Raw genomic sequence first — 13,783 nt, 5'->3', positions numbered from 1 at the left:
ACTTTTTTTAACCTTAATTGTAATTCACAATAGAATCACCCCCATTTTTGTTCCTGTTTCACCGCATCCCCATTGTTTTTTTGTTCACTATAGCATTTTTTTCCCCGCATTGCCCAAACTGACCACCATTCTCCCATACCTTTAGGAATCGTTGTCCTGTGACCATCAACAGCCTTGCCCTATTTCTCAGCTGTCACTGTCCCACATTTCTGGTGGCAATTCTTTCATTCACTCTTCACCTCTGAAAGGCACCAAAACTCTGCTGTCCTCCAGTATGTTCCCCCGGCATCCCCACATTTGATTGATACCTCACTACTTTATTCTCTAATACCTCATTATCACGCACCTCACCTTTCTCTAAGTCATAACTCATCATAATCCAAAACCAATTCATCCACCTCTGCACCTGCATCCCAGTCACCCTCGGTCTCACGCCATCACCCACCCCCGATCATATACTCTCTTTTCTCCAAAATTAGTATGTAAATCTATGGTCGTGTGCTCCCGTGTCCACGGGAAAGCTGCCAAAGACTTCCCAATGCCTTCAGGCCAATGTCTAGGAGCCATGATGTAATTGTTTTTGTATAGCGCTTAGCACCCATGATGAGGCGTTGAATCGATTTTCGTTGAGTAACACCCTGCTCCAGAACCCCAAGAATTAGTGGTGGATAAGGACGGATAGAGGAGGGAAGAGTTTAGATAGTGTTATTTGGGAGATCATATTAGATGACGTTTGGGATGAGTCAAAGGAGGGAAGTGTCTAGAATGGGTTTTTAGGAAGATGGTAGTAAAATGAGCTTTGTGATGAGTCAGAGGAGGGAAGAGTGTATGTAGGAAGTGTTATTTTGGAGATCATAGTGATAAAATGTGTGTGGTGGGTCGAGGAAGGAAGAGTCAAGAAGAGATCTTAGGGAGATGACATTAGAATGAGGTTTGGGATGAGCCGGAGAGTGGAGGAAAAGGATATATTGAGTGAGGTACAGGATGACATAAATAAGTGAGTATTTTACCATCCTCCCCAGGGGCAAACACATTGTACAGTGGCAAAGTACCATAAGTGATTGCTCAAACTCAGTGCTTAATTATAACTTTAGAAAGCCTCATTGCTGGACTTTTGGTTAAGAATGAGGGGCCATAACGTAAATTAAATACATTGGAACAAAATGCTTTTTGTGAGAAAAAGGCTGCATTTACATATGTTACAAGTTGCAGATTCAAGTCTAGACCGCCCCTCCTAAAGTAGTAAAAGTGGGTGGGTGGGGGGGGGGGGGGAGACTGCGGGTGATCACCCATCTATCTTTTAGTGCCAGTTTGAAATTGGCACTCTTTGTACTTATTCTGCCTTTACTATAATAAACATTACATTTTCTGCTTCAGCTAGGAACTAGGACCCAGGGCCCTCCAACCAGCACTCCTCATTCTTATGACACTTTCTTTAATCAGATCAGACATTTCCACTTTCTCGGAGAATATAATTCCAGTGCTGAGGAGCAGTGGCACCCCCTGGTGTTATCTGTAATTCTCAGTGACATGGAGCACAGAGATGCTGTGACGCCGGTGCTGTGGGAATGCACAGCTGCTGGCGTCGATGAGTGGCTGTGAGCTAAGCAGTAGCATAGCCAGTGTGTAATGGGCCCCAGTGCAAGGAAGGAAATTCACGCCCAAACCCTCCCTCCGGCTGCTGTTTGAATGATAAAATAGAGCGATATTCAGGGTTCAGTGCACCCCTCCCGTCTCTGTGCCCTCGTGCCACTGCTCCACTGCACCAATGAAAGCTCCCAAGGGGCAGGACAGAACTATGAGAGAGTCTGGGGGAGGTGTCATGGTTTATTTCACCAACAGCCCCCACCTGTCTAAATCCCATTACCAAACACAACGTGGCCAATAGCTTTTGAATAGTCGTTTTCCCCAACGGAGCCCCATCATTGTATTTTAAAGCGCCCAGAAGCCCTATGCCTCCGCACGCATGTCGCATATAATTGTAATAATGCAGAGGCCAAGTGTGAGTTGTTTGGCCGTCAGTAACTCTCAATGATTTTTACTGATCAGAAGCAGCACTCACGGCAGAAAAGGTTCGAGACCACTGCTGTTTAACGATCAAAAATATCTATCCATGAGATTGAGACAGTTAGACAATATATTAGTAACCTATGATCTAAAGATCAAACCAAACTAATAAAAAGCCCAACTAGAAAAATCTAGTGAGCTGTGAAACATGATTATTAGCGGTTGCGGTTTTCTGATGGTGTTGTTAATGGTAGATATGCGAGATACAGGGCTAAACAAGGAGCAAATAAAATGTCTCCATTGATTGGCGCACCCAGGAAAGTGTCCAGAGCGAGGACAGAAGGAAGGGATCCACCAGAAAAGCACAGACAGGCAGCAGGACTGGAGGAGAGGAGTATGAATGTAAGTGCTCTGCAGGGAAAGGCAGCTCAGAGCTGCTCCAAACAAGGATTATCTCAGAGATAAAAGGGCACTCATTTATAGAGAAAAGCAGAGGGGAAACACTCTAACACAAGCAGACTCACTACTGTAGGGAGTAGCATGTAGGTGCAAAACTGCCGTAGTTGAGCCAAAAGTTAATCCTGCATGTGGATTGCCTACTCCACAACATTCCAGGTCAAAGCAAAGCAATCCCTAGCCGCACTGCCGTAACGAAAACTGAGGGGGCCTCCCTGCACGGTACTTAGGGGGGCCCCCTCCGGGCTCAATCAGGAGCTCTCCCGGCCAGAGTTCAGTGCCGAGGAGGCCCCTTGGAGCTAGGGGCCCCCTGCACCGCGTGGGCTGCGGGGGCCTGTGTTACGCCGCTGCCTAGCCGCCATCCACAACTGTGGCCCCTGGGATCTGCCACTTCCCTAGGCACCGCACATGGGAGTCACACTCATGAAGAGACGGCTCACGCCCCAGGTTTTAATAAACCTTGATTTGTGTCTGCCTACATTCAACACGAAAGACCCTTCTTCGTTATTTTATCATTTATCAACCAGGACCAAATCAATAATATATATTAATGTAGACCGAACCCAATAATCTTTACCCGGGAACAGATTTGAAGAGTGGGAAAGATTGTAATTGCATTTATATATCGCTTGACGAGGCGTCGAAGTGCTTTACGGCAAGTAGCACGCTACTCCTAAACCCAAACAGGATTAGTGGTGAATTAGTATAGGGAAATAGGAAATTAATTTGAGCGGTGGACATGTGAGTCTGTTAATTGGATTGAAAAGGATAGTGGAGGGATAGAAGAGGGAAGGGTCTAGAAAGTGTTTATTTGGAGATCATAGCAGCAGCATCAGGAGGAGGTGGTTTGGGATGAGTAGAGGGAAGGGGGAGGAGTCAGAGGGAAGGGTTTAGAAAGGTTTGTTTGGGAGATCTGAATAGTAAAAGTTTTGAGATGAGGCAAGGAGGGGGTAGAGGAGGGAAGCATCTAGAAAGGGTTGTTTAGGGGATCATAGAATGGGGTGTATGAGTCAGAGTGGAGGTAGAGGATATATTGAGAGTTATAGTGTGAGCTTTTTAAAAAAACTTTATTTTACCAATTTCAAAAAGATCACATCTACAGTATATTGTGATATATAGGGTATTGGAGATGCTGAATTAGGAATAAAGTAATAAATAAAAAAATACATAAGTACATGGGAGGTATGTATGTATAGGTAAGGTAATAAATCTAAATTTAAGTTGTATTTAATAAACTCAGATTTTCAAATGTTGCTGTACTTTAAGCTAATTCTTTTTTTTGCAGATGAAGTTATGATAAAAAGTACTTATTCATGCAGTAACCTATATCCATGTAAAACAAAGAATAATATAACCATAAGTAATGCTCATTTGTTAAGCAGAACTAACGAATAACTACATTTTTATAAATCTAATTATTATACACATTTATACAAAGGAATGCACATATCTAGGTACACACATAATCCAAATAACTGCTTTACTCTGAGATATGCTGTATATTTATGAGAGTGGTGGTTATGTGAGGAAGAGCTAACTCTTGAGTAGTCTTCTGAAGATAAAGTAGATACCCGTGGATCTTATTTTTGAGGGTAATGAGTTCCATGGTTAGGCTGCTTAACCCCTTCTGCGCTGATGACGAGCTCAGCTCGTCATGAGGTTTACCTGTCGTGCGTCATGAACCGTGGGGTTTTAAAAACTTCAGCGCGCTGCGGGAAAACCCGCCGCGCGCATGTGGTTAAACAGAGAAGATTGTGCCACCTACAGTGTTTTTCTTGAATAGTGGCATTTTGAGGCATGTTGCGAATCTAGAGCGGAGGTTCCTTTGCTTAATGTATTTGGTGATTTTCATTCCTGATGAAGAGCCTCCCTTTTCCATGTATCACTTTGTGAGTGATAGAAAACAGCTTGAATTTGGATCGCCTAGCAACCTGTAGCCAATGTGTGCGTGTGGCTTTATATGTAAATTAGTCTGGCAGCATAGCTCTCAATCCATTGCATTCTTTTTATAGTTGTTAAATATGATCTGTGGTTGAGGCTAGTGGTGTAATCCATTTTAGACAGAGCAAGAGAGATAGCAGCCTGGACCTTTTCCAAAATATTACATATACAACTTCACCAGTGAATTGGGCTTCCAATACATATTTCAAAAAGTCCAAGAATAAGATTTGTAGCCTTTTCCTTTCCAAGCAAAATATTACATTTAATATTAAATCCCAATACTTTCCTATTGAACAGACAACCCTGCTACGGTGTAAATAGCTTTTGGGACCTTTTCACTTTAAGGACCCTGCCTTATGGGCTTTAAGGCCTACTTAGGTGTGGCTGATAAATATTTAAAAGGAAGGTTTTGACCTGTCAAAAGTGGTTATTTTTACGGGTCAAATTAGCTGCCAGACTACAAATGGTAGGCCTTTGGTCAGGTTTGCACTGCCACTGTAATGGATGGGTTAAGAGGTGCACTTTGTACCATATACTAGGGGCTTAGAGGTAAGTTAAATAAGTCAATTAGGTGCATAGCAATTTCATCATGTTGAAAGGAGAGCACAAGTACTTTACCACTGGGTAGCAGGAGTAACATGCATGGAGTTCCTCAGTCAGCAAAAATACAGGGTCAAACAAAAGGCAAAACATCTGCAGAAAGGGCTAATTTCCTACAACCCCAAAGGTGATCATTAATATTTCTCATGCATATGTGCCAATAGTAAAAGATCAATTTGAACCCCTGATCTATTTAAATGTTTTAAGTAAAACTGTATATAACAGATATGGGGAACAGGCACATACCTACATAAACAGTTACTGAAAGACAAACACAATTACTGGATGTACCAACCATCTTAATAGGTGCAGCAGTATGCTGTTGCTCACTTTAGCTCTCCCCCTTTCAAATACTTCACCAGAAGATGTCTCTGACCACAAATGACTGCCACACTATGACTAACGCCGATGTGAATTCCTTGCTCACACAGCACTAAGTGCAGTCTCAACTAACCAGTTGAAGGGTGTGGCCGAGCCAGCCAAGATGGTGGACGTGAACTGCTGAAGCTTCATCCACCAGCCCACACCTCGCCATCCAACACCTCGCCATCCAACACCTCGCCATCCAGCCTTGCCTCGGGCACTGTATGATGACCGCCGGGGGCTGTGTATGAATGACTGGAGCCCCCGTCTGCTGCCATCAACTGCTGAAACAATATCCAGTCTGGCAATGTTAGTGTTTCATAAATAGACTCAGCAAAGAAAAACAGAGTCCCAACAAACGTTTACATTACTTGAACTCCAGACATCAGGATCTCACCCTAGACAGTAGTCCACTCATCATGCGAAAGATTGAGAATGAAATACATATGTAGTCTTGGCAAACAGTTTTCAGAGAATACCATGAACACTGGACAGATAGACAAGAGAAAAGAAAAAGATTCCAAAGAGGTATTTAATGTTGGGCTGGAAAAAGTGATTAGGAGAGGAAGCCTCAGGCCTCACAAGGAGTGTTTATATAATAAGCAACAACAATTATCACCTTAGAAACTTAGACTACGCAGGCCATTGTTTTCAGTACAGCAATCTGAAGAACAAGTTACTTATGTTCGGTACAACCTTTACTGCGAGAGAACCCCCAACATCAACTTGGCTCCACGTAGAGGTCGCCCCACGTCAGATAGGCTTTCGGTCCACCACATATATGAGCCACCTCAACGCACTTGATCATTTCCTTTTGATCTCGGGCTGTGCCGCAGGATGCGGAGCCTCCGAAATAAGACTGAAGCAGTGTGCAGATCTCTATACTGAAATCTTATTAAATGACTGTTAGTTCATTCTATGAAACGAGGAGGAGGGGCAGTTGGTGATGAATCTGCAGGTAAACTCTCTACCAGAAAAGTCATTACCGAAGGTAACTGATTCTTTTTACAGAATCTTCTGACCTCAGATTCCTGACACTGTGAACAGATACAAAAGCAGTGGCTTCCAAGGTGGTGGGTCTGTAGAATGGCTCAGACCAGGAAATCCTCCGTGACAAACTGAGCCAAATGCCCCTTCGGTCGCACTACCCAGCCAGTAGTACCTTGTGAATGTATGAACTAAAACCCAAGTAGCCTGAAAATGTCCAGGACTGGCATACTGCACACCAGCGCTGTGGTAAAGAGCATGCAAGCCATCTGGGGTTGCTTCTTTGGCCAGCCTATAGCAAATGCTTCTACATAAAAAAATTAATCTGGGTATGGTTCTCTTCTGTACAGTTTTTCCCTTTTTGCTCCAGAAAGTATTCATGGCCTATGCCCGGAACGATTGAAGGCCAAGAAGGAAATCATGTGATAGGGCAAAGTAGACATTATCTCAAGCCCTCCAGCCAAAAACCCAAGAAGCAGAAATGCCACAGCTCTAAACAGCACTGCTCTTCGTAAGGTAAGTCTCCTACGTCTCAAAACTCCTCTTCGGAGTCAGAGTGGACCTTCTTCCCCCTAGAACTCCAGAGATCTGCACTTCCTTTGGACTAGACATCAGGCCCTGGACCTTCAGCTCCCTCACCCAGTCCTCAAACCCCAAGCTGCAGTTTCCTACATTTGGGACAGGCCTTTTTGTTTTTTTATTGTATGTTTGACATTTTTTGTGGGCCATGCTCCCTCCAGGAGTGCTTCCGAGCTCCATGGATCTTGTAGGTTTACCCTTTGGTTTTAAGCAGCAGCTTTGCCCAGGCTCCTTTTGTCCCCTTTGTCTCGTGTTTGTCTGGTTCCAACTCTGATGCTAGTTACCACTTAAGTACCGACCCTTGGCTGATGCCAATCTGTCATTATTCAGACTGGGTCATCAGCGCCAAGATATCCTTCACTCTTGCTGCCTCATATGCTACCGGTACCACTCTTGATGCCAACAGCACCACTGCCAACAGCACCACTCCGACTCCACCGACGCAGAGTTTGCCTCCCGATCCTTTACCCTTAATGGAGCTCCCTGCCCTTGTTTATAGATCCAAGTGAGAGGCACATTTTTTAGAGGCGTTTCCAATCCTCTAGAGGATACCAGACCGGAAACTGATTACAGATATAGCCGGTCTGTCATTATGGACCCATACTTCTCCACTCTAAGATGCTAGTGGCCTTGACACCTCCCCAGAGTAAGGGTTATATTCTTCCACGGGTCTCCCTCCACCAGAAGGCACCTCTTGTATACGTCTGGCGTTCGAGGTCTTAGAGCTCTTTTTTCTTCCGTAGAGACTAAAACCAATATCCTAACAGCGGGATTTACACCTAATTTCTCAGTTATCGAGACTCTGACCAATCTAGTTCTTACAGCATAGGAGAAAGCAACCTCCATTACCAGGCGGTATCTGCATCTCTTGGTAACCTGGCTGTTTTGTCAGCACACACTTCACCAGAGAGTCCGGTTATTCAGGCATCTTATTTGTCTGATCCGTCCCATGCAATGTTCCATACCACCCCTTCAAATAGGGAATCTAAAAAGTTTGAGCAATTTGCTAAACTCTTTTTCATTTTAGTGCAGTGCCTAAGTCTCTGTCACATTCCTGAAGGGCTTATTATCCAATGCCCTATGGGACTTGGAACAGTTGGTCATTTCAAACATATCCAACAATCTTAAATCACAGTTCAAAGAGCAGGAGAAAGATGGGAGAGCTGTAGCCCAACAAGCTATTCAATCTGACATAGACCGTGTTTTCCATAGCCTGGGTTATGGGGACGTCTGTTGCTCTTCGGTGACATACCTGGTTGAGAAACGCTTGTTTTTCCATTGTCTTCAAGGCAGCCATGATGGATCTTCCATTTGGTGGCTCCTGGCTGTTCAGTTTACAAACACAGCAGCAAGACTACTGTCAGATTTGAGGTTTAAGGAGAGGTTTTTCCTTTTTGGGGCAAACAGCAAGGACACAGTCTCAACAGCAGCAGCAAAACACGCTGTACAAGTCATCTTTGGTGAGCTGCTCGAGGTCCTCTTGCGACTCCAGTGCCTCCAGCCTGTGGGTCCTCCTAGGGGTCTTCTTTGATTTATGCATGCTCCCCTAATTGCTCAGGCCTGCCCTTACTCCTCTGCTGGTGGTTAGTCACCTGGACCTTGCTGGTCCCGACACTGCACCTTCTTTGCTTCCCACATTGTTTGTAATTGCCAAGGCTTCTTGGTGCTCTCGAGGGACACCGACCCCTCAACTCTCGACATCCGACGTGGGACAGCTCGTGAATGGCTCGGGTCTTCCACAAAGTCACCTGGTCCTCACAGCTGCAGCTCCAAGGTCACCGTCCTCTTTCCTGCAGCACTCGACATCGGTGGACATTCGTCTTCCGTACCTCCTGGTCACTCCTGAGTAGCATAGACTCTGTCCCCTCTGTTTGCAAGTACTTCTCACCCTGAATCCACCTTTGGGCTCCACTGGACACTTTCCCCTTCTCCAGCACTGGCATCTTCCTAAAGTCTTCAATTGAGTTCAACGGCAATTTCCTTCACCTCTTCACACCTATGCGCCTGGCCTCCCTGGTGTAGGTATCCTGGTTACTAGGGTATCCACTGGTGGGGTGGATCTCCAACCTTCTGTCTTCCACGGGGTTTCTTCAGGATCCACTGCGAAGGGTGACTTACCCATTGACTTTTATTGAGCCCCCGGTCGTGTACCCACTCTGCACATGGCCTCTGTGGGGTCCTAGTTACTGACCGCAGGTGGTTCTTTGGGTCCCCGGCACTTCTACATCTCCTGGGTGCAGTCTGGACTCGAGTCGTGGTTTTACTATTTTAGTATATGGTTTGACCCCCTGGTGACCACTGTGCATTATATGCTACTTACCTGTTTCTATTGAAAAGTATTGTGTGCATTGTGTATATCTCCAGCTAGGAGATATCTGTTATAATACGTACATATTTTTATAAATACACTGTGTGGTTCTTTTTCACTTAATCTATACCTATAAGATTGTGTTCTGGTAAAACAAGCTGCTTTACACTACTTCTGGACTAAGCCTGAAGGCTGCTTTCCACATCTACCACTTGGAGAGCTTTCTAAGTTTATCTAAGACCACTAAAATCACCATAAGGGTTGTCTGGATTGGTGTAGGGTGCCCACTTACATAAGTGTGCATCATATACCAAGCCAGCTTCTCACAATGAGGTTATCCACTGGACTGCCTTCTTCCACAAGGTGGAGCTGTATAAAGTCAAGGAGGAAGAGAACTTCCTTGTGGAGACCTCATCTACCACCCAGTGTGCCATACAATACCTTCCCATGTTGAAGGGATTACTTAAACATGCTCCTGATGTATTCAAGGAGCCAGTTAAGGCCAGCATAATCACCTTGGGTTGGATAACATAAATAAGGCATCTCCCTCAGACCGTGCATACATCAAAGGACAGCTCCCTCCTAACCTCCTTGTCGTAGTGCCTGCAAACACACACAAAGAGAGCAGAAAGCAAGTAGGTTGCTGCTGAATCAGCCAACCATTGGTGCATCGCTAATTCCATCAGCCTGCTCTCCCGGTATGACCGGCCACACTGGGAAGAGATGGAGGAGCTCCTTCAACACCTTCTGAACAGTGTAAAAGGTGAGGGCATGAGCTTGTTTCCAAGGGCAAACTGTTTCTAACACCACCTTTCAGTGTGGCCTGGACGCCACCAACACTGCAGCATGCAGTATTAATTCCAGTGTCCTTATTCGCCACCATACCGGACTGTGTCTCTCCAGCTTCACCCCGGAGGTTCAGCAGCATCTGCTCAACCTGCTGTTCGATGGGGAGCACCTCTTTGGAGCACAGGTTGGCCATATACTCGAAAAAATCAAAGAGAACATAGATACCGTAAAGGCCATGAGGGCTTTCTAAATTGTCACCCCAGGGTGTCCTTTTGGAGGTCCCAGTGCAGAGGGAAAGCCAAGACCACCTTCCTCGAAGCCACATCCTCTTATCAGAAGCCTCAGCAACAGCAGACCCTTCATGGGGTTTTCAATGGCTGGTTATACGGGAAACAACTGAAGCAGTCGAGAGAAAGGTGAAGCGACTGAGAGAAGAGGCAGAGCAGCTAAGGGAGCTCTCACTGCCAAAAAGTGACTAACGCCCCCCCAATCACACAACAGCTGTCACTGAAAGACTGCAGGGATCTCTACGACAGTGGCAAAACATCACCTCTGATCAGTGAGTTCTCTGTTATAGAGCAGGGCTACTGTCTAGAACTCATTGCACCTCTACCACTTACAACCCCCTCCCCCTCGAAACACACACTCCAGAGAACACCAACATCTCCTGCAAGTAGAGGTTCTCTTTTGCAAGGGAGCCATAGAGCCCATACCTGCTCACCATCACGGCAAAGGGCTTCTACTCCTGCATCCCTAAGGTCTGCTTGCTTCGGCCCATTCTTGACCTCAGGCCACTCGATAAATACATCCTGTCAAAGCACTTCCGCATGGTCACTCTTTATGATGTCATCCCTCTGCTACAGCAAGGTGATTTTACAATTGCACTTGACCTGAAGAACGCCTACTTCCACATCCTCATCCAACCTGTACATCGCCAGTATCTCATTTTGTGGTAAGTGACCAGCATATCTGATAGAGACTATTAGTTGTAGATCCCTTACCCTAGAGTTTCTCCTAGACTTCAGTCTCTATCTGGAGATTTTTTTCTTTAGCAGTACCCCTGCGCGTCGTTAGGTGTCATCAGTCATCTCCCCATCTGGCGTCGTGGGTGCCGGGATGACATTGCAGGACGTACATAGACGCCACCCATGCCCGCTATAGTCCGTTTTCTTTTTACCGTGCCAGCCTAGCGCAGATCCCGAGAGAGCTACCCCTAGCCACTTTTTGGCTAATTCTTTTCGAGTCTTAGACTCTTGCTGCGTTGAGGATGTCCCAGCGAAGGACCGGCTTCACGCCCTGCGGTTCCTGCCACCAGATGATGTACATGACTGATCCACACCTTGTGCGCCTTTGGTGTCTGGATAACAACCATGACCTGAAGTTGTGTTCCGAGTGCCAGGTCATAAACCAGAAGGCTTTGGCGGGAGCAGTCCTCAAAGCTTCTGGAGGCCCGGTGCTTGGCTCCGCATTGCTCCCGTTCTCGTTCAAAGAAAAGCTTTCGAACGATTGCAGAGCCAACACTCCAAGTCGTTGGGGAGGTCTTCGGGTAAGTCAGGGAAGCACAAAAATAAGTACTTTCTTCTATTTCTCCCCCTCGTCCGATGCGATGCAGGATCCGAAGGCTCTGACTCCGGGGCCCACTTCTGAGACTGCTCCACGCCTCCGACCCTTTTCGGGGAGCCAGAGCGTCTCCTGCCCAAATCTAGAAGTTTTATGAGGCCGTGCAGCTCATATTCTCACCGATTCTGACCCCACTTTGGGCGGGAGAATTGATGGGGAACCTAAGTGTGGAAGAGAGGTGTGCCCACCTTTGCCAACCCCACCCCTTAGATGGGGGAGGTGAGGTGAAGCACAACTCTCAGTCCCCGCTATCTTGCAGATGGAGGACCCTAGCCAACCAGAATGAGGCATATGCCCCCCTCACATTGAAGGGTGACATAATAGGGTTTGTACCCACCCCAAGGAAGTGACCTATTGGTCCCAATCTTTACTTACCTGAAATGCCACTAAATCTAGAATTTAGGGGCCACCCGAACCATGCCGCCTCAGACAAGAAACAACTCCAAGAAGGAGGACCGAGCATCTAAGAAGCTAAGAAGAGGGCGCCGCCCACTGACTTGGCCCCTGCCCTACTGGCCTGTCCCCACCTCGAACCTGCAGAAGCAAAACTCCGGTGTGTCCTGCAGCCAGCAACCTCAAGAACCCTGAGGAACTGCCCTGCATTCCAAGGAAAAGACTTTGTCTCCCGTGAACACCGGATTTGTTCACCCACAGACTCCAGCTCTGGCGAAATCCGCGAGTCTGCACCACTCTGCACCTGTTTCCCACGGCCCGTGTACGAGTGGCCCAACACCACGAGGAGACCTCCCCAGTGATCCTGATCTGAGATCTGGTGATCCCTGACCTCCCTCAAGCCTCCAGCCAACGCCTGCAGCTTCAAACCAGAAGGTCCCTCCAACCGCGACCCGGAGCTGGTAAGAAGATCCGACCCTAAAAGCCAACCCTGCCCCCGACGCCCCACGGCCTTGGGTGGCCCTACCAATGGTGGCTAGCCAACCCCCAGCATCCCAACTTACCTCTCCAAGTGGTGGTCGCACCCAGAAGACCTTCGTCCCCAAGCCTGCAGTGTGTTTGCAAACCAGAGAAACCCCATTTAAAGTAACAGGCACCCAATGCCAAAACAGCACTCTGCACCCAGCGGCCCTAGTGCCGCTGAGGGTGCACTTTTGGTGCTCTCTTGAACCCCCATTTTCCCTGAGCTGAAGTCCAGGAGCTTTGCTCCCACAACCATGTGGTCTGCTCATAAGCAGCCGCCAACCGGAGGCCCCATATCCCCCATTGGATAACATTGGGCCTCAGCCCTCTGCAGCCGGCCGCCCTAGTGCCACTGAGGGTGTAACAAGAGTGCATCCTTAACCCTGGGGGATCCCTGAGTCTTACCCCAGTAACTCAACTCTCACAAAAAAATCCTTACCTCTGAACAGATAACACTATTTTCTACTATAGGATAACATTGACTGTTTTTCTATGAAAAGTTTGTAAGTGTGGAGTTGGAAAATCTATACAAGTCTTAAAAAATGTCACAAAACACTTTTACTTACCTGTTTACAGGAAATGTCCCAGTGCAGTATCCAGGTATACTACACTGTGTAAGAAAAGTAATCTGTAAAGTAATTTACTTGACATCCTATTGAAAAGTCAATACAAAGTATATGTACAACATTTCAAAGTATTGCATTATCAGTAATTCTACCGTAACTATACCAAAGTATATTTACAACTGCAATTCAAAACTGTATTATTACTGCAAAGTATAAATCACGTACCTGTGCCAGGCTTGCTTGGTTCTAGGAAATAAAATAACTAAACAAATATTTTTATACAAAACCAATTGGTCTGAAGTTCAGTCTTTGAGTGTGTGCAATCATTTGCTGATTGAGTGTGTATAACAAATGCTTAACACTACCCTCTGATAAAGCCTTACTGCTCGCTCAGACTACCACAACTAGAGAGTAAGGTGCTATCTACTTTTACCTCTGCCTACCTCTTGGGTTCCACTGGACTCTGTGAACACTATACCTCACTTTGGTATAGCATATACAGAGCCAGCTTCCTACAGTAGCTTAGCGACAAGTGCATTGGGCTCCAAGTAGCCCCAAACCTTTGGCAGCTTCTTCCATCAAGATCTTCAGCCAAAATGCCTCGTGGCCTGCTCCTTTTTATGAGCTGCTCGAGGTCCTCTCGCGACTCCTC

This window comes from Lissotriton helveticus, chromosome 4_1 (assembly GCF_964261635.1).
Source record: "Lissotriton helveticus chromosome 4_1, aLisHel1.1, whole genome shotgun sequence".
Lineage (NCBI taxonomy): Eukaryota > Metazoa > Chordata > Amphibia > Caudata > Salamandridae > Lissotriton > Lissotriton helveticus.
Note: the sequence above shows the minus strand (reverse complement) of the source record.